A 21433-nucleotide genomic window follows, 5' to 3' on the forward strand; every position below is an offset into this window, starting at 1 on the left:
AAACATCTCAAAACCACCAGCCCTGGCCATGCATTCATTTCTGGAGAAATCAATTTGGACTTGTTCTACATAAGTGGCAATTCTTCAATAGAAAAATTAAGAATTCTGAGTATCTTAATGATTTACAATGGTGCTACCAAAGATGCTGGGACCACAGCAAAATATTAAAATAAATTCTTATGCTTCTCAGCACTGATGAATTTGAAAAAATATTCCCTAATATCAATAGCAAAATATTTCTTAGAATAGAATCATTACAGCATGAAGAACATAAAATGATTTGTGATATGAGCCATAAAGCTTATAAAATGTATGAAATAAAATTGAGGTTTAGGGTTTTTTAATTTAATTTATTTTTTTCTTTTTTATTTATTCACTTTACATCTGGCTCACTGCCCCCCTCCACACCCCTCCACTGCACACCCTCTCACAACCCTTCCCACTCACCCTTCCCCTTCTGCTCTGGGTGAGTGCCTCCCACCCCTGGGTATCCCACCTATCCTGGCATTTCAGGACTTTGCGAAGCGAGGTGCTTCCTCTAAAGGTAGACAAAGCAGCCCAGCTAGAAGAATGTATACCAAGTATGAGCAACAGCTTTTGGGATAGGCTCGTTCCAGTTGTTTAGGATCCATATGAAGGTGAAGCTGCACATCTGCTGCAGATGGGAGGGGAGGCCTAGGTTCAACTCATGTATGTTCCTTGGTTTGTCATTCACACTCTGAGAGCACCAAATTCCCAGTTGAGTTGAGTCTCTTGTCCTTTCTTTGGGGTCCCTATCCTCTTCAGGACCCATGATGCTTCCTTCTTTTCTTCCATAAGAATTCCCAAGCTCTATTCACTGTTTTGCTGTGGCTGTCTCCATATGTCTGAGTCGGTTGCTGCGTCGAGCCTCTCAGAGGACTGCCATGCTAGGCTCCTTTCTATAGGCATAAAAGAATATCATTACTAGTGTAAGAGATTGGTGCTTGCCCACAGGATGTGTCTCAAGTAGGACTGGTTATTTGTTGGCCATTCCTTCAGTCTCTCTTCCCTCCCCTATGTCTGCATTTCTTGTAGACAGAATAAATTTGCGGGAGGGGGAAGTTCTGTGGGTGAGTTGGTGTCTCTATCCCTCCACTGAGGTTCCTGTCTGAATATAAGAGGTAGACTTTCCTCATTTCATATCCCCAGTGTAGTGAATCATAGCTAAAGTCACTCCTGTTGATTTTTGGGTATCTCCCTTGTTCGAGGACATGCCTCGTCCTGGAGATGGCATCCACCTCCTCACTCTCATCAGTTGTAGAGATCCATTCATTTCAGGGCCATCTAGCCAAGCCCTCAGGAGCTTACCCTCACCTGATCCTGAATTCCCCAGTCCCCTCTCCATCCCCTTACTTCTAGTTCCCTTCCTCCATCTGCCTCTTATAATTACTTAATCCCCCCCCTTCTAAGTGAGATTCAGGTTTCCTCTCTGGGGTCTTCTTTCTTGTTTAACATCTTTGGGTCTGTGGGGTGTAACATGGCACCTGTATTTTATGGCGAAAATCTACTTAGAAGTGAGTATGTGTACTTTTGTCTGAATTACCTCCCTCAGGATAATAGTCTCAAGCTCCATCCATTTGCCTTCATGATGCCTTGGTTTTTAATAGATGAATACTATTCCATTGTGTAGATGTACCACATTTTCTTTACCAATTCTTAAGTTGAGGTACATCTAGCTTATTTCCAGTTTGAGACTATTATGAATAAAGCTGTTATGAACATATTGGAGCAAGAGTCTTTGTGTAATATTAGAATATCTTTTCGGTATATGCCCAGGAGTGGTATATCTGGGTCTTAAGGTTGAACGAGTTCCAGTTTTCTGAGAAACTGCCAAATTGACTTCCAAAGTGGTTGTAGACATTTGCCTTCCCACCAACGATGTAGGAGGGTTTCCCCTTGCTCCACGTCCTCCAGCATGTGTTATATCTTGAGGTTTTGATCTTAGGCATTTTCTTTGATTCATTATTATAAGACAATGTCTCATGAGTCCCAGGGTAGCCTCAAACTTGCAAAGTAGCTGAGGATAGCCTTAAATTCTTGATTGATCTTTTTGCTTCTGCATCCAAATATTGGAATTACAAACCTTCTGATAGTATACTTTTAAAAGGCAAGTGACACGTAAGATATAATATTACAAGGTGAGATCTCACCTTAAGTTTGGTGAGTTTTGATGTAATTTATAATTCGGAAAATAGGATTATGACAGTAAATGACTAGCTATTTCTTTTAGTTAAAGAGATAAGAGTATTATAATATAGAATAAATGTTTAATATTTAGGCAAAACTGTACATAATATGTTTAGTATAAATAGAACCCATAAAGGACCCTAACAGATACACTACTTTACAATTTAGTTGCCAGTTACCAATATTTATAAAAAATAATTTGTGTCCTCTCCATATTGATTTATGGGAGAATAGCAAATGGGATACTATGTGTATGTTTTAATTTCATATTTATCACAAAGAAATTTTATTACCAAGTATATTTTTCTTAGTATATATGATATAGTTGTAGAATAAATGACAAAAATTAAGCAACAAATATGCAAGAAAACATTAACTGTGTTTAGGAGATATTTTACCATTAATGACTACTTAATATATTAGTCCATAGGCTAGCTAGTCACCTTTTTCTTGCAGTCAGAAAATAACTAACCGTAGTTTCCTTAATTACTGTCATAAGCTGCATAAATATTTACCAAAAATGTAAAAATTAAACATATTTCCATTTGATAAGGCTGAGTGCACTGTTTCTATGGAAACAGTATTTGAGTCTAAAACTCTATATAAAGGGTAGGTAATGACCAGTAAGGAAAGATCCATTAAAGTAAGAGTTACAAAATTTACATTGTATACATCTCTTGTGATAATGCTTTGTGTCGATACACCTGAGGGCTCTTCAAATCATGCATATTTTTGTAGAAATATAAAGTTTGTTTCTATTGATATTTTCTTTGAAATATCCTGAAATTCAGTAGTATGACAAAACCTATAAGATTTTTTTATGTTTGAGTAACCTGTTTTATTGATGCCTCTATTAAAATTTAAAATAACAACTTACATGAAGGAGTATGTCACCCATTACTTATTAATATTATTAATATTTAAGCAGTGATTCTTTCTCCATAGATTATATCAGTAAAGTCACAAGAAAAATGAAAAAAATAATTTTGTATGTACTATGGACTATTTCCTGACCATTTGTACATCTTCCTCATCTCCTCAAAAACCTGATCCTGCCCCTTTTCTCCTACCCCCTCACTCTTAAGCCCCTCCCTCTCCCTACCTCCCATAATTATTTTGTTTCTCCTTCTAAGTAGATAGGAATCACACAGAGTATATAAAATCTATAAAAGACTGAGAAGCAGGTAATTCAAATATGCAATGTTACAACTGAGAGGTGGGGCTGATTGTAGATGGATAATTTAGTTCTGTTCACAAGAATTCTGGGTGAAGAACTCATATTTCACCCAATGATCTGTTTATTCACAATGATTGCATTCATGTGTGCTCCTTTGTAATTATTAGTTGTACTAATTATTTCTTTTTTCTTCATGAGTGATATTTTAGTGAAAAGTTTGAAGGTAATTTAGAAAAATTGGTCCTAAATGATTTTTGTATAAATAATGTGGGTAAGACCTTCTTCAATGATTGAAAACCATAAATAAAGAATTATTATGTAAAGTTGGAACATTCCTGACATAAATGCAAGTAAAACACTTGACTCCTCAATCCTTTCATTTACAATTTGCACAATAACAATACATTTATTTTAATCTGTGAAGTATTATGAGAAAAATGATGAAATATTTTATTAGAGAAATCTCAGTCCAATAGATAAATATATTACTGATTGTAATGTCTAGATCTTGTCACTAAAGCCTGTAAAAAAAACCCAGAGATTAGACAAAGGAACTTTTATTCTGTATAGTTTTTCATTCCATTGCTTTTTCTCCAAAGATTCTTTTCAGAGCTTCTGTCACCAATGGCTTTGAAGTTAAAAGCCCAAGTGTGTCATGATCAATAATACATTGTCTTAATGTTTTGTATCAGGTTAGTAAAACTGATACTGTCAAATCCCACCAGTTCCTTTGGTCATCAAAATCACCAACAGTTATTACAAATGTTTATTACTGTTACTTAAAACATTATGACATTAACTTCATTTTTAACCAGATAATCTCTTTAAATATGTAAAACATGTAAATTCCATATGTCCACCTATTCTATCCAGCTGTGTATGGAAAGGCAGAGGCAAAGGAAACTGTGCAACTTATTGAGGAAACGTAGTGTGAATTGATGCTAGCTGAAGATGCTTGGAGCTAAAGACTACTGAGAAGAAAATGAACAGGATGGTAACCTCCCAGGAGTACAGTAGGCATTTAGTTCCCTGTGAAGAAGAATTACTACTCTAAAGGTAAAGTCAGACCCTGGTAGGTTTCAAGGAGATTAAGGATCCAGTAACTTTCCAACTAGAAATAATTATTAGCTAAGTTCACAAGCAAACTTGGCAGAGACCATGTGAACTAAGAGCAGCTTTTCCGCTCTATTGTCTGTACTTCAGAGAGCTGGAATACTACTCAGCATATTCCCTGTCTACCCTGCTGAGATGGTTCAAAGGAACTTGAGAACACACAGAAACTCAATTTCCAGAGACTTTTGCACTTACTTTAAGGAATTACTCCAAAGACTTCCTTTGAATCTGGTGATACTTCTAAAATTGTGTTTGAATATTAGTTTATAAACGTCTTAACTATTATTGATTAATAGTCCCTTCTGATTCAGATTATGCTTGCAGGAGAGGCATCAAAGCCACTTCAGTACTAACATAGGTTCTCAGAGCCAGAACAAAGTCCTCCATAGCAGACAAAGCTTCTTTCCAATATTTTGTTTGTGCATGTGGCTATGAATTAAAGAAAAACAATCAGGCAAAACAATATTACTTGTGTCAAGTAAGAACCAATCTCTTCAATATTAGTATGAACAGTTTCCTAAAACGAGTGACAGACATATATATTTTACATTAAAGTATATTTTTATAGCTTATATAAAAATACAGTGGTTTTTTAAATTTATAACAAAGACCATTGCAACCTCATACAAGCTGTATCTGCTTCAAACTATCTATATAGTATTAGACTTATGTCCCATTTTAAATCAGAGCTCTAGACTCAAAATATATTATCCTCACTATTTTGAAGCATTAAAATTTCTTCTTACCCTAAACATTCTGAATTTTCTGGTAGTTTAAACAGAGCTGAAGTATACACATACAATGGCCAGGTAACCCCTCACATCTCATTATTTCAGTGAGATTTTCTCTGAACCAAATTTAAATATGGCCATTGTGATGCTTAATTTAAATCATCAACTTGACTGGATTATTCTGTGTCCAAATACAACAGTGTATCTGAAAGCAATGAAATCATGCGGGTTCTACACTAATATTGTTCTTGGGAAGAGGTCAAATATGGGATAGATGGTCTTCTTTTAAGCATGGGGCCTTTAAGGGCATTTCTTTAGGAATGTCTCTAACCATTGGATGTATATCCATTCTTCTGCTTTCTGGATGCCAGGAATGGGTATTTCTCATTCCCCAACACCATCATTTCATCTTTTATCTAACTATCTGTGGCTAAGTAGATGCTATCCTTTAAAATAGCAAGCCCAGACTTGAAAATTTCTTGAGTTGTAAAGACTATCCAAAGAGATTTGTCAACTTATCTACAAAATGATCTTGGCATTGAGTCTTGGGACAGATATGTGATATGTGTGTGTGTGTGTGTGTGTGTGTGTGTGTGTGTGTGTGTATTCATATATGTGGTTAAAAACAGTCATACACATGTATTGAAGGGAGAAAGGTTTAACAATGGATATAGTAGTTCTGAAGCAGAAGCATCACAAAATCCCACAGGCTACAAAGTATATATATCCATTTCCAGGACTACCAACTGCAAACTTGATGACTACTCCCCTAATGATGTGAAGAACCAATGTTTCCATCAACCAATGGCATTAATGGCATTGTTTTGGCCACATACTCATTCCTCTAGCCATATGACCTCTGAATGACTTTTCAAATTTTGTTCTTGTTACAAATACACACTGTTTTGACTCAATGATGGCAGTGTCCTTCCACTCTCTTAGCTCCTTTTTCCTGATAACAAATACAGATAAAGGAAAACCAAAGGTTCCAGGACTTAGGCATAAAGGTATTTTTTATTTTTTATTAAGAATATAATCTACTCTTCATTCATAACAGCACACACACACACACACATCAATAATGTGCTTATATTAGTTCCTGTTTAATATATGTTAGTGTGCAATCTAGATCCCTTTAGTCAACTAATATCAATAACTTTCTATAGAGGCTAACAATAAATTTTGTATAAAATACAGAGCTTTGTGTATATCTCAAATGTATGTTGACCTTAAAATATTTATTTTATTGTTCCCATGTGCTTCAGTAGCTTCACTTTAAAATCTGCACTTCCAATTTTCTACTTTGTAATTATGTTCCTTTCTACTACTACTACTACTACTACTACTACTACTACTACTACTACTTCTACTTCTACTACTACTACTACTACTACTACTACTACTACTACTACTACTACTTCTACTACTACTACTACTACTGCTACTACTACTACTACTACTACTCTTTTCCCTCTATCTGATTATCTTTAATCACTTTGGTCTTATGTTACATACAATATACAATATGAAATAGATGTCATGAAAAAAGAGCAAATAGAGAGGAGGGATATATGAAAACTAATTTTTTTTACCTGGGCACAGTAAGTTTTAAAATATTAGCTTATCTTAATATGTCTGAAATTTGGGACTAATTCAATTTGTTCCTGTAGTTGGTTGATTTGAGTTCATGGAGCTGAGAAAGGGTTTTTTGTTTGTTTGTTTGTTTGTTCTGTTTGTTTATTTTTTATGTTGGTAGTTAAATCAAAGCTGTAGTGAAAGAAAGTGATTTATCATTTTTGTAAACTTACCCAATTATAACTTTAGAGATCTAAAGATAGAAGCCTTCCTAATAAATTCAATTTATGAATATGTAAAATATCTTGCATTATATTTAAATCTTAAATGGAGCCAAAGTTATTTTAATACTATATGATGACAAACCAATTTTGGAATCAAAATTGATTTTTGGTGCAGCACTAAGGTTGCAAAGAATGAAAACATTTTTAACATTATAGAGCAGGTCATCAATATGGAGTCACGTTACATAGCTGTTTAGGGAAAATATCATCTTTACTTGCACTAGATAAACATGGTTATTAGATTTTATTGAGCTTTTCAAGCTATGATATATAATTTTACTTAATATTTTTATTTACTCAAATTTTACATTTAAATATGATTAACACAGTTAAGCAGATTTATTCATTCATATTTTTGCTCCCTCACTATTTAATACAAAATTCCACAGCTATCATCTATCATACATTATTACAGCCACTTATTTATATGACTGTCTCCCCTTGTAAACTGTGAGAACCTTGAAAGTAGGACATTTCATTTATCTCCATAATCGCTACCTGCAATGTTAATATATGGTAATCATTAAAAAAAAACTCTTGGATTAAAAGAAAAACCTGAAATTGAGAATAAACTGGAATGGTTCTTAGCATTTAGGCAGTGTTCACACAACCAATAAACCTAAGTAGGTGATTAAGTGACAGTAAATGTTGTTGGAGAAAATCATTAAATATATATAAACTGAGACCTACTATCCACTAAACTCCAGCCATCTGCCTCTGCGAAGCTCTCCTCTGTTCTCTTTGATGTGAAAGATGCCAAGAATTTTTGTGTGTATATGTACCTCACAAAATTGAGTCTGTGAATTTTTTGCATGGACAATTATATTTATGAAGTGATATATATGAAGGGATATTCTTGCGATTGTTTAGTCTAAAACTCAGATGCACATATATACAGGCAAATAAATGCCACAGTCTGATGTTTAGAATCAGGACCCCAGAAAAACTGCAAACAGTTTCAGTGCACACCGAAGGTCTGAGAAGTAAATCCTGGCGCAAGTGTCAGAGAGTGACTGTCACCTCAATGACAGGAAGCAAAGATGTAAATTCTATTTCTTCCACATTTTGTTTCCTAGTTGTCTCTATAATCAGATTGGTTGGTCTCTCCAACTTTGTAGGAAAATCTTCTTTACTATGTTTTGAAATGATTTTCTAAGAATAGCATTAAATTCTAGTCACATATAGAATGCTTCTAAATATTCCCAGAAATAATTTAAAATTTGTTTAAACTTTGTAGCCCAAAGGCCACCTAAGCTGACAAAGAAAACAATGATAAATGTTAAATGAAGCACAATTACATAGGTTTCTTTTGTCTTGCTCTAAATTTACTTACATATAATAAATATGTTACACAGAAATGTTCAATTTATACTTAACATTTTGGTTGCAAAATGTAGTCAATCAATCTAAACAGCCATCTGATTAGATGTCATCGCTTACTTGGGAAGAACAAAATGTTAAATAAGACACGGTTCTTTATGCTTTCCTCTGAATAAAAGTTAGATAGAATGCAGCCTAACTCAATTATCTCACTTTTTTCTCCTCATGAAGTGGTAGGATGTGCTCAAAAATAAATAATCTGCATTTGTTATGATAATTATGGAATACATGGTAACCCTCTTTTTACTTCTGAAATCTTAAACGTATCTTATTGAAAGAGATTATTATGGTTCAAAAAAACTTTAAAAATACTCCGCAAAGAGCACTAAATACAAATGAGTAAATAAATGAATAAATGAATAATAAAATAATAAAATGAGTAAATAAACAAGAGGATGCTCATGGTTCCCACTCACTCACTAAGTTAAACTTCCTAAAACCTTAGTTTCCTTGGAGTAGTAGTTTATCTTCTGCTGGGGAACTTGTCTTAAGGAGACTTGAACAAATGTCTGGCCACACCACAAAGGATACTCACAACAGACCAAATAAATGGCTACCAAAATCCTTCCTGGTAAACCGTTGACTTTACTTGTGCTAACAGCACGATAGATTGATTTCGCTACTGGAGTATCCATGACTAAAAAGCAACTGTATTTTCTAAAAGTGTAATTTCATCAAAGCTACAATGCTAGTGCTTTCTTTTTTTTTTTCTTTTTTTTTTTTTTTGGTTCTTTTTTTCGGAGCTGGGGACCGAACCCAGGGCCTTGCGCTTCCTAGGCAAGCGCTCTACCACTGAGCTAAATCCGCAGCCCCCAATGCTAGTGCTTTCTGTGGAGACCTGAAGGTAGGTTATCAGAACAGTCAAGAGTCCCCTATTGTTAGGTCAGGGACTGAGATGTCTCTTCTCTTCAGTAATTGTTTACTGCTGCCAGAAGCATGGGTAAAGGCCTTATGAATCTTGTAATGAGAAGGCTAGGCTGTTTCTATGACAGGCTTCAACTTGGCAGGTGAGGAGACTAGGCCTAAGAACTGCAAAATTCTTGGCAAGTCCAGGCCTCAGAAGCTGCCCTGCCACCTGGTCTGAGGCAAGGACAATGTATCAGCAACACTTTCCAGATTTCCTCATCTACTTACCCAACAACAGTTTTCAGGCTTTCCCAGCAACTTTCCAGCCACCGCACTAGTAATGGACCCCTCAAGGTGGACCCCACAGATTAACATAGAGGTCACCTACTCCATAATTCCCTAACGTGCTTAAAATCAGGCCTGAAAGCTCACTTGGATGTCTCCCTATTCTAGTAATGGGAGCTCCCAGCATGCAGAATAAACTCTTTGTGTTTACATTCTATTGTCCTGGGTATCTTCTTCACCAGATCATGAACTCTTACAGTAATTTTTAGAAAATTTCTTAGACGTGTGAGTTGTTGTCTTCATTGATTTCATGTGGCTTTCTGAATGCTTCCTTTAAGGAGGGTTGTTTCAATGCAGGACGTAGTATTAAACAGAACTATCATATACTGAGAGTTTTAACTTCTATCTATGTATGTCTTCTGCTCTCTAGTTTTGCTAAAAATTTATAATCCATGAATCTTTCATGAGTGAACTAAAGTGTCACTTTTTTTCTACTTTTCCAACTGTAACCAGAGTTTTACTTACAACTGTGCTAGAAGTACTGGAATTCTTTAAATTCTTGGGGTACAGTGTCATAGAAATGCTATATCTTTAAGTTAATCCTTAGCACATTTTACTATGTGTGAATAGGTAAAGAAAATAAAATAACCTAATCACCTTCGTATTAATAGAGTACCTAATGGTATATTACTTCTTACACGGCAGAAAGCCCCTAGTACAGATGTGCTCACTATTTAAACATTTGTTTTATTAATAAATAAATTAGTGTACTTTGTATTATTGCTAGATATTCTAATACAGATCCCACAATTAGGAAATTCCATTGAAGCTATAAGTATAAATAAATTACCAAAATTAGAAAGGTAAGTTTCCCATCCTTTTCAGATCACAAACATAGTAAGTCCAGAAAATGAAAATGAACTGAGAGAACCCAGAATTATAGGACACACGACTGGTGATGCTTATGCTGATTTGGGGGCTCCTAAATTATAGGAGGGCTTTCATTTATAGCAGAGTTCTCTTACTTTCTTAGGAACAAGAGCAAAACTATGACAACAATGTGAACGAACTCCTTGTCTACAAATTTTCTGATTACATTGGAGGAGATGAAGAAATTCATGATAGTAGACATTTCCATTCTTCTTGTAGATCATAGAGAAAGACATAGATAAAATGCATCTTTTTGTAGGAAATAAGCCAGCACATCTGGCAGTCAACAGTATTGTCCTAATATGGACATAAGTAATCTTTATTTTCTTATAGCACTTCTGTACCAAAACTGTTGTTCTCCACGGTGAAGGAGAATTTCAGTTTGTTATTCTTGCTCAGTTAGTATCTACCAAATGTCTAAACAACACATTCAAAATTTAAACTTCCAGCCAACTACATGTTTAGTTGACACAACATTGGTTTTTGAAAGCTTACTCTGTTGATACCTATGTAAATATTTTGAATACAAATAAAATAGACATGCAAAAATAAAAATATTCTAATGTACACTACTAATATTACTCTATTTTAAGAATAAATAAAATTCAATAATCTTAGGCTTTATTAGTTCGTAGTTAAGATCAAGGAGATATTGTAAATTGTCCATGCATTTCAATGAGCCGATGAAATGTTACTTTTTGTAGCAGCTTGATGCTTGCACTATAAGGTAGTGCACACAAGAATTATTCACTCTTACATTGGTTTGTTTGCTTTATGACTTAAACTTTACATCTAACATTAATAACTATATAATGATTTAATTCTTCCAGTACCTTCAGATTTCTGCCTGAGATTTGGTTGTGAAAACATGTGTTCAAGTGAATAAATTATTTTGAGCTTATCTCCAGAAGCACAGACAGCCATCTAGGCTGTAATCCTCTCATATTATGGCTGAGAAATATTCTTATCATAGGCTAGTAAATCATTGTTCTGAATAGTAGAAATCACAAGAGTATCCCATAAACTGTAAATTACTAGATGTGAATCATTCTAGGCTTAGGTCACACATGTGTCTTCTGAAGTATCTGAGATCATTGAGATGTTGCACATTTGTATAATGAAGTCATTTGATGGTGACCATCAATCCTTCTTTTTAAATTGTAGTATACTTTGTGATAAATAAGAGAAATAAAGCAAAGATCAGGTGGTAGCAATACATACCAGATCACCCAAAATTAAAGAAAGACTCTTTTAATTAAGGGCAAACATTAGAGCAGAAATTTTGAATCTCAAAGAGTTACCCTAGTGATGTTGAGTTATAAAGAAGAACAATTTTACATTATGGAAAATTATTTGCTCCTAATGATAAAACTATAGAAAGGAACTGAACTTAAGGATTTTTTCCTGAAATAAATAAAAAATACTGAAATTCCTGTATTTTTCATGGAAAGAGAGTTTAAAATGGTATCAGAGTTGAGGTTTACAATACCAATATTCATTTGGAATGAAATGTGTATAATTACTTGTCGCCTTAGCAAAATATTTAATTACATAGAAAGTATTTTACGTGAATACTTTTTCAAACTTTTATTAGTCTTCTAAAATTAATATTCCATGAAAAGAATAAAATACAAAATTCAACTCAAGTCCCTCATATTGTTAGTGATCTGAGAAGAAAAGCTTTTTCAGCTGTATTTAGTTCTCTCTGTGGGCAGATATTTTCTGGATGTATAGTAATTCTTGGTATAATCATTTACCTAATATGTCTTCCAGTCACTTTCCTTCAGGTTGATACTCTAGTAAAATGAAATTAAACATGATTCCAAAAATAATGAAGCAGTTTGGAATTATGCACTCTTCAATATCCTAATCCTTTAAATCTTAGACCATTACATTTTTATCTCTTTTTAAGATACTACTTATGCATTCCTTGGAGAAAGCATCCTGATTTGCACTTCAGTTATTTATGATTTACATTTGCATACTGCCTTTCTTCTGAAAAGCTTATGGCATTGCATAAAAACACTTTCAACTTTCATTAAACATCTGTCACAATGCAGTGCAAAAAAACAGCAGGGGAGATTTATGACAATAACTGAACAAATATGATAGAAAAAGAAAATAATAAACAGTGTAACAAGAGAGATTTATTATACTATTATTCATGTCCTCTGACCCAGCAGTGAAAATATATTAAACTTTATTTAAATTGCATTCATGGTATGTGATTCATTTTCTAGATGAATTCAAGTAGGTGAATCTAAACATGAGGTGTAATTCTTTTCTTTCCTTAGTAAATTCCTTGAAAGCTTTGTTGCAAATGCTTAACCATTTGCGTTCTAATTTTCCATTCGTCTTTTTGATATAAAGAAGAAAACATTAGTGACACTAGGGAAATAATGATTGAATCTATAGGAATAATTCTACCCACCATAGAGTGAGCAGTTGGGTAACAAATGAGATATCCATAGATATCAAATGCTAAAATGAAGTGAACATTGTCTGTTGAAAGCAAGATGACCTGTTTTGTTACAGTACATATTTGAAAGGTATCATAATTTTGATGGCAATTGAACTTCAGAATAGTAATTTTCAACAAGCTGCTATATGCGTTGAATTTTCTTAGAGAAACTTTCTGGGAACACAGACCCAGATAAGTTATTTCCAAATTTCGTTCATGGTCAACTAAGAAAGGACTTTGAGAGAGATAAAAATAAAAAAAAAAAGCTATGTTATTCTAAATTGAAGAAATCCTCAGATTTATCTACAATGTGCTAACAAATTTATTTCAATATTAAATCCAGCACTTGGAAGAAATTATTCAGAATAGAAATGTATTGAAAAGCACACGGCGGGTTGTGGGATGATGTCACAGGTGAGGCAGGTCCAAGATAGAAGGAGGCCTGTCATTGGATGAGAAGGAAGGGTGGGCGGGAGAAAGTTTGAAGGAAGGGGAGGAGACTGGAACGGAAAGGCGAAGATAGAGAAGGGAGAGGGAGAGAAACCATGGCAGGTGACGTTAAGATTCCGCTCTGTGTATTTACAGGCTGTTCTTTATGTTCTTAAGGGATGGGTGGTACTGGGCTTTGTATGTTTTGGTGGGCAATTATATCTTATTGATTGGATATAAGGTTATTGTGTTGAGTGTTCTTTTATGTGACAGTTTGAGTGAGGAAAGTGTGCCACCACTGATAAGTTGGGATGTGTTTCTGCCAAGATATCTAGCAGAAATCTTGGGGCACGGAGGTGCTGTACCTAGCGAGGTAAAGGACAGTGAAACTTTTTTTATTTTTTATATTTTTACAACAACAGTGAGTGATCAATGGAAGGAGAAGAGACATGATATAAAAGAATGAGAGTAACAGACAGTAAAGTCCTGAGAAGCTCATAACCAGACAGCATATGAAATTGAAAGGTGCTATGTCTTTTGAATAGTATAGTTTAAAAATAAAAAAAATTGACATGGAAAGTCACATGGGATTCAGCCCTACACAGATCACTATAGGCAGCTGTGGAATTCTGGGATTGATGAAAAATAACATACTTAATAAAGAACACAGCAATTGGTTGTCCAGTACCATGGTCTTCCCTAAAAACATACAAAGTAACACTATACAGAATGAGCAGGCTATAGTTAGGAATTCATATGAATAAACCTGTGCAAATATGCATGCAATAACAATTAGTAATAAGAAAATGCGATGGAATTGAAGGAGAAATGGAGAGGGGGATGGATGGGGGCAAGGGAGAACTGTTAGTATTGCATAATAATTTCAATTATTTTAACAGCTCTCAGAAAGCAGATTTGTCATACTTTAAAAGGGAAGAGAGGTCATACAATCACTCAGGAAATAAAGAACATAATTTTTGTTTGAAATATTAAGCTATGAAAAAGCAAGAAACTCAACAAATATAAAAGATATTGCTATATTCAGAATAGTTGGAAATATTTTCACCATAAGGAGGAAAGGAGGAAACTATGTATAAAAGGTAGCAAGCAAAGCAGGTGGATAACCAAATTCCAGCATTCAGGCTACAGAAGACCAATACAAGAAAATTACAGAAATAAGATATATAAAACAATTGGCAATTAACTTGTACACTCTGAAATAAAACATGCTTAGAACCTATATATTGAAATGATGCAATATGCAAAGAGAAAGATAAGAGCCCCAAAGAGTCAACATTAAGATTATTTCTAATTATTTGACTTAAATTTTGAAGGTTGAAAAGAAAAAGTAGCCAAGGTCATTGATAAGGACAGGAAAATGAAACTGGCATCTAGCTTTCCTATAGCACGAAGATAATCAAATGGCATCCTGGCCATGCAATGTCAGCTTAGAGATGCCTTTACGTCCACAGTGACTTCCTAAGAAGTGATGATGCACAGGTGTAAAATCTGTAAGTTGCTGTTATTATGTGCTTTTGCACATAAGTAGAGAATAAACTTGACACAGTAAAACAAATAGTCAATCATTGGCATCAGGTTTGGATTCAATTTTATGCAAATTTGCTCACAAATTTCAGACTAATTGTTAGCTGGAAGGAAGCCATTGTATGATATTACAGGGCTGTATTTTGATAGCATAGAGATTGAGTTACGAACTGGCACAGACTGAGAGGAAACACATAGAAAGTAAAATGTACTTAATGATTTCAGTATTTATTGAAAGAAAAATTATATTATTTTAAACAGCTATAAAGTATTCATAATACACAGAGCAGAAACAGCATAATTATTATAATTTAGAGAGCTATACGTTGCTAGAGGAAGAATACATGGACTCATACAACACTTTTTCCGTTCTGTGTCCAGTTTAAAAATAGTTTTTATACACAGAAATAAATATTATTCAAATAAACAAATTGAAATGATCACACTTCTCCAATTTGCAAATTTATACACATATGTCTTCTGATATATTGTGAGAGAAGTTTAAATGTCTTCCTCTGATAGAGTTGTTGATGATAGATTTACTTATAAGATCGAGATGCCTGTTGAATCGAATAAAAACGTTCAAGCAAAAGGAACCAACAATCACATCGTAGTACACCATGTTGTGAAAAGGTGATATATTAAAGATGTTGGGAAAGGCTAAGAGAACAGAAAGAGATAGCTCACAGCAGTTGATTTCAAAGAACAACAATGCAAGGGCCAAAGCCATGTTTGACTGAAATCGAAGAAATAATAAAAGCTACAAGGAACACTTTTTGCAGTGGTAATGCTTGTAATTTCAAAGTACAACAGAATGCATGCAGGTGTGCTCCCTAAAATCAAGAAGTATTCATAAAGTACAACCCTATAAAAACTTGAAGGAGAAAGAAATATAGCACTCCTGTGAAGCATTCATATCTCATTTGACAGATCATGTCTAGATAAATAGGTTCAAAGAAAAGCTAAGAAACTGATAAATAATATTAGGCAAAAAGCTCAGCATACCCACGATACAACCATAGACCATATGAAGCTGAAGAAGGAAGATCAAAGTGCTGATGCTGCAATCCCACTGAGAAGGAGAAACAAAATAATCATGAGAGGTAGAAGAAGGGACTTGAGAAGGTGAGGGGATAGGAAAAAACGGGGTCAGGATCAGGTATAGGAGGAGATGGGGAACTGGGGGTAGCCACCAGAAATTCCCAGATGCCAGGAAAACAAGAGACTTCCAGGACCCAACAGGGATGACATTAGCTCAAATAAGCAATAAAGGTGAGAGAGAGCCTGTAGAGACCATATTTAGAGGGTAGGCACCGCCCCCGATTGAGGGATGGGGCCACCCACACATCTCAAGAATATTAACTCAGAATTGCTCCTGTCTAAAGGAAATACAGGGACAAAGAGTAGAGCAGAGACTGAAACAAAGACCATCCGGAGACTGCCTCACCTGGGGATCCATCCCATATGCAGCTACCAAACCCAGACAGTATTGCTGATGCCAAGTGCTTGCTGACAGGATCCTGATATGGATGGCTCCTGAGAGGTTCTGCCAGAGCCTTACTGATACATATTAAAATGCTTGCAGCTAACCATCAGACTGAGCACGGGGACCCTAATGGAGGAGCCAGAGAGGGAATTGAAGGAGCTGAAGGGTTTCGAAACCCCACAGGAAGAACAACAATATCAACCAACCAGACTCCCCTCTGTGCCCCTCCCCCAGCTCCCTGACTAATTCACCAACCAATTAGTACTCATGGGAGACCCATGGCTCATGCTGCGTATGTAGCAGAGGACTGTTTGACCTAGCATCAACGGCAAGGGAGGCCCTTGGTCCTGTGAAGGCTCAATCCAGCATAGGAGAATGCTAGGGTGGTGAGGAGGGTGTGGGTGGATGGCAGAACACCCTCATAGAAGCATGGGGGAGGGGGAATGGGATAGGGTGGTTACAGAAGGGCACCGGAGACTGGGAATAACCTTTGAAATGTAAATAAATAAAATAAACAATAAGAAGAAAGAAACAAGTGGTAGGAATTGAAGTTGAGGAAAAGTGCTTGCCTTTGCCCTTCAAACATGAAGCCAGAGTTCAGACCCTGAATGACTATGGAAAACCGTAAGTGAGATGAGGGTGACAGCACACACCTTTAATTCCAGTACAGGGGAGTCAAAAGCAACTCCGCAAGTTCAAGACCAGCCAGCCTGCTTTACAAAGTCAGTTCCTGGACAGCCAGAGCTGCAGAAGAAGAACTTATCTGAAAAGCAAACAAACAAACAACAATAGAATAACAAACCAGCCAACCAAAAAAAAAAAAAAAAAAACCAACTAAAAAGGAAAAAGAAGAAAACAAAACAGAAAAACAAAACAAACACTAAAGATAACCTTTTGGCTGAGGGACCTGATAGGAAGGCAGGCATTCTTGGGGATCACTGGTCAGGTATTCTGCTTACAACCTTGGGCTTCAGGTAGAGTGAGAGAAATTATTCTCTAATAGTAGGTGACAAGTGACTTAGAAAAATATTCCATCTCAATCTCTGGTCTCCACAAATGTCCACATGTATGAATATACCCAGACACATATTTGTATATGTCCCATAATTAAACAAGTTAAATAAAACAAAATAGCAAATGGTTGGCCAATTTTAACTCTGAAATTGAATATTCATGTTCCTTTTAATGATGTATTGACAAGAAAAATTAATTATGCTGCCACAATATATACGATAACTTGTAAAGTTTACTAATGCTTAATGCAAATAGTTCTCTGAAAACAACGAGGCACCACTAGAAATGATGACAGAGCCTTGCGCAAAAGACATAATTCAACCAGGAATGGTGTAGGCACACTGTCAAAAGATAATTCATGTGATAAAACCAAACAAGAACAGGACAAGAAACACACTGAAAGCACCCGTCAGAGGAAGCTGTACTTAACCCATGGTAGTCCCTGAGAACTTTCTTCAGTACCCATTGCAGCTACCAATAGCCATGGCTGTTTAAATCCATTATACAAAATGGATATGGTTACTTTCCTATTATCAACATATATCTTCTCAAATACTTTAACATTATATGCATTAGTGAGAATAAACAGAACAAAGGGAAGATTATGTGAATACTTGTTTCCGACTTTCTAGCTCCATAATCCCATGTTCTGCTTGTTTAAAATAAATTTCATCAATGCACACACCCTCATAGTATTGGATTTTCTTTTCCTTTGAAATAGACAATGTATTGTGAGACAACTATTCCGTGTGCTGACATGTAAATAAATCTTGGTCTTCTCAAATTACAAGTTCATATTTGAAGCATTTAAACGAGTCATTGGAATTTTTTTAGAATGAAAGACAATGGGAAAGTAGAAACAGTAATCTCAAAATTGATTGGAAAAAATTATGAAAGTTTCTAATATTAATATAGAAGCAAAATATAATTAAAGTTCCTTTCTTTCTCTTGTGAAAAATTGCATGCCACTTTCTGATACACATATACTGAACAAGACCAAAAGTTAGAAAAACTGTTCTGCAGGAGGAGCACATTTAGAAGGTGGATATTATTATGTACAAAACTCATGCACTTCCCAATAGAAAGTATGGCTCGAACCCTCCTTACACTCTGAGCAGATCAAAACATCACAATACTACATGTATTTCTCATGATGGGTTGCAATGAGTTTCAACAATGTAATCAATTGTTTAATCAACCAAGAGTTAATCAGAAGTGAAAATAACCTTGATAATATGTCATTTAGTACCCTTAAGTTAGTTCCCGATGAGTTGTTGACAATTTAAATAATGCCAAAACATATAGTCTAGATTGTTTTCATAATTTTTGAGTAGCAAACGGTTTTAAAATACATTTCAATTTTCTCATTGATAATTTCATATATGTTTGTGTAAGTTATATTTTATTACAACCTTCTACTTCTCTAACTTCCATGAGTCCCATACCCACAACACATCTACTTCCTAATATCATGTTCTATATTTGTAATCTGCTGAGTACAATTGGTGCTGCTCATATTTGAATGGATATAGCATTATCTACTGGTATATGAGGACTTTACATGAATCCATATCATCAAAGAAATCTAATTCTCACGCCCCACCCAGCTTTCAACTGCTAGAAGTGGGCTTTCATGAGCAGGGAGGGACTTTAAAAATAGATGTTCTATTTAGATTTAAGTACTGTATACCACTGTTATTAACTCTATATAATTTTGTGACTCAATATTAGATGTCTTGGTAATTATTCCTTTACCACTAGTTTAGTATTGAGCTTTGTCTTTGAATATGGTTCTTGATACTTGTCAGATATTTTTACATGAATTGATATGATATTTTTGACTTGACCTATATTTCTAGATCATTCACAGCACTTATTTACATGCTAAGCAAAACACATTGTCCTAGCTAGTTTTGATTGTCAACTAACATAGTCTAGAGTTATTTGAGAAGAAAAAAGAATTGCTAGAAGGTGTGTCTATATCAGATTGATGTATTACTTGTAGGGACTGTCTTAATTATTAAGTGATGTGGCAGAGCCCACTCCTCTGAGAATTGTATAATCCACAGGCAAGTTTCCCTACACTACATTAGGAAACTAGCCTTCCATTAGCCAAGAATCGATATTCCTCCATGGTTTCTACTTCAATGATTATTTAAGTTCCTACCCTATCTTTCTTAAATGATGGACTGAGACCTGGAAGAGAAAGCCGAATAAATCCTTTACTCCCCTGAGTTGCTTCTTGGTTAGGCTATTTTATGATTGTAACAAAAGAGACTAGAACACTGACCCAAAGTAACCCTAAGTTGGATACTCTGGGATAACCATTCATGCGTAACAGGATGAGAATGTAAAATATTGGGTTCAGGAACTTGACAAATAAATGACTGGTGAAATTTGTCATGTAAATATAGTTTCTGACAGTTCCTTGCCCAGTGTTCTTATCCATTCTCACGGACTGAAAGTTTCCTCAAATATATTAAGTTGAAATCCATATCACCTGTCCTTCAGAGTGTGACTGTTTCTGAAGTCATACTCAAAAGAAGTATGAATGGGCCATAAATGTGATGGCATGTTTTATAAACATATCAGTTTTATGAAAATATGAATGTCATACAGATTGAGCATGAAAGACATTCCAAGCCTTTAATTTTCGTTGGGAATTCAAAAGGCAGCCCAGTACATTAGTAAACTGGTGATTATAAGTCCTGCAAGAACCATGACTTCAGTCTTCACTAACTCTGCATTGTTGGCTAAGTTTCCACGATCAGGCATAGGTTCCTTAATGTTAATCAGACCAAAGACAACAACAATTGGCATTCCATAGAGGACTGGAAAAGCCTAACATTGATTCCTCCACCCTCCACAACTGACTACCCATGGAAACCTGAGAGAGGGAGAAATAACCTTCCAGAGGAAAGAACACACTGGTTACCCAATAACCAATGGTCAGCTCTGAAAACATACATCAAAGTAACACTAAGTTGCATTTATGTATTAGGAAATATATGTATATGCACATATAAATGTGAATGTAAGAAAAATGAATAAAGGAACCATGAATCTGAAAGAAAAAAGGAGAAGCATACAGGATGATTTGGCAGGAGGAAAAAGAAAAGACAATATTATGTAGTTGTATTGTAATGTCAAAAAATCAATGATTAATTTAAAAAAGCTATAACACGGAAAATTTGGCTTTAATTGGTTGATGACAAATTTACTTGGAGAAACTAATGATGAATGTTAATTTAAAGAACATCAGTGAAGAACAGAAGGTAGCGTAAGATATTTGTTCTATATAATATTATCAAAGACTTAAGTAAAAATAAAAAAACAGGGGCTGGAGAGATGGCTCAGCGGTTAAGAGCACCTGAGTACTCTTCCAGAGGTCCTGAGTTCAATTCCCAGCAACCACATGGTGGCTCACAACCATCTGTAAAGAGATCTGATGCCCTCTTCTGGTGTGCCTGAGGACAGTGACAGTGTACTTATATATAATAAATGAATAAATCTTTAAAAAAATAAAAAATAAAAAACAAATGTATAAAATTACAAGTGATGAAGCAAAGATTTCCAACTCCATGTCACTACTATCCTGTAGAAGACTGGCAGACATGCATGTATATGCTGTCAAGTATAGTCTGGGAGAATGAGGATCTGTTAGGGTTTGGCCTTCGAATGCTTTTATTGTGTTTGGTTTCCATTGGTTTAGCGCTCAGTGGGCCAAGATTAAAGGTTCCTTTTTCAGGTAGGAGAATGTATTATAAGTGCTCTGATATGTTCTATGGATTACCAAGTATTGGAACTATAAGTTAATGATATATCTGTATTAGAAGGTATAGGCAGTGTGGCTTATTCAAAGAAAATAAGACTGTTAAGGGGTATGTCCTGGACGGGTACATTTTATCATGGATTTATTCTTATTTCTACTTTTTTGCTTCCTCTTAATAAAAACAAAAGCACCCCCTC

General features: G+C 35.1%; 1 long non-coding RNA gene across 1 annotated transcript in view; it reads right to left on the minus strand.

The window, feature by feature from the left end:
• Nucleotides 1-375: 375 nt before the first annotated feature.
• The window catches only part of LOC134484950 (uncharacterized), a 39323-nt gene continuing 18265 nt past the window's right edge, over nt 376-21433 (minus strand). Inside the window, exon 3 of the long non-coding RNA XR_010062759.1 lies at nt 376-920. This is a non-coding gene — a long non-coding RNA (uncharacterized LOC134484950). The remainder of the gene's footprint in view (nt 921-21433) is intronic.

This window comes from Rattus norvegicus, chromosome 1 (assembly GCF_036323735.1).
Source record: "Rattus norvegicus strain BN/NHsdMcwi chromosome 1, GRCr8, whole genome shotgun sequence".
In the NCBI taxonomy this organism is placed as follows: domain Eukaryota; kingdom Metazoa; phylum Chordata; class Mammalia; order Rodentia; family Muridae; genus Rattus; species Rattus norvegicus.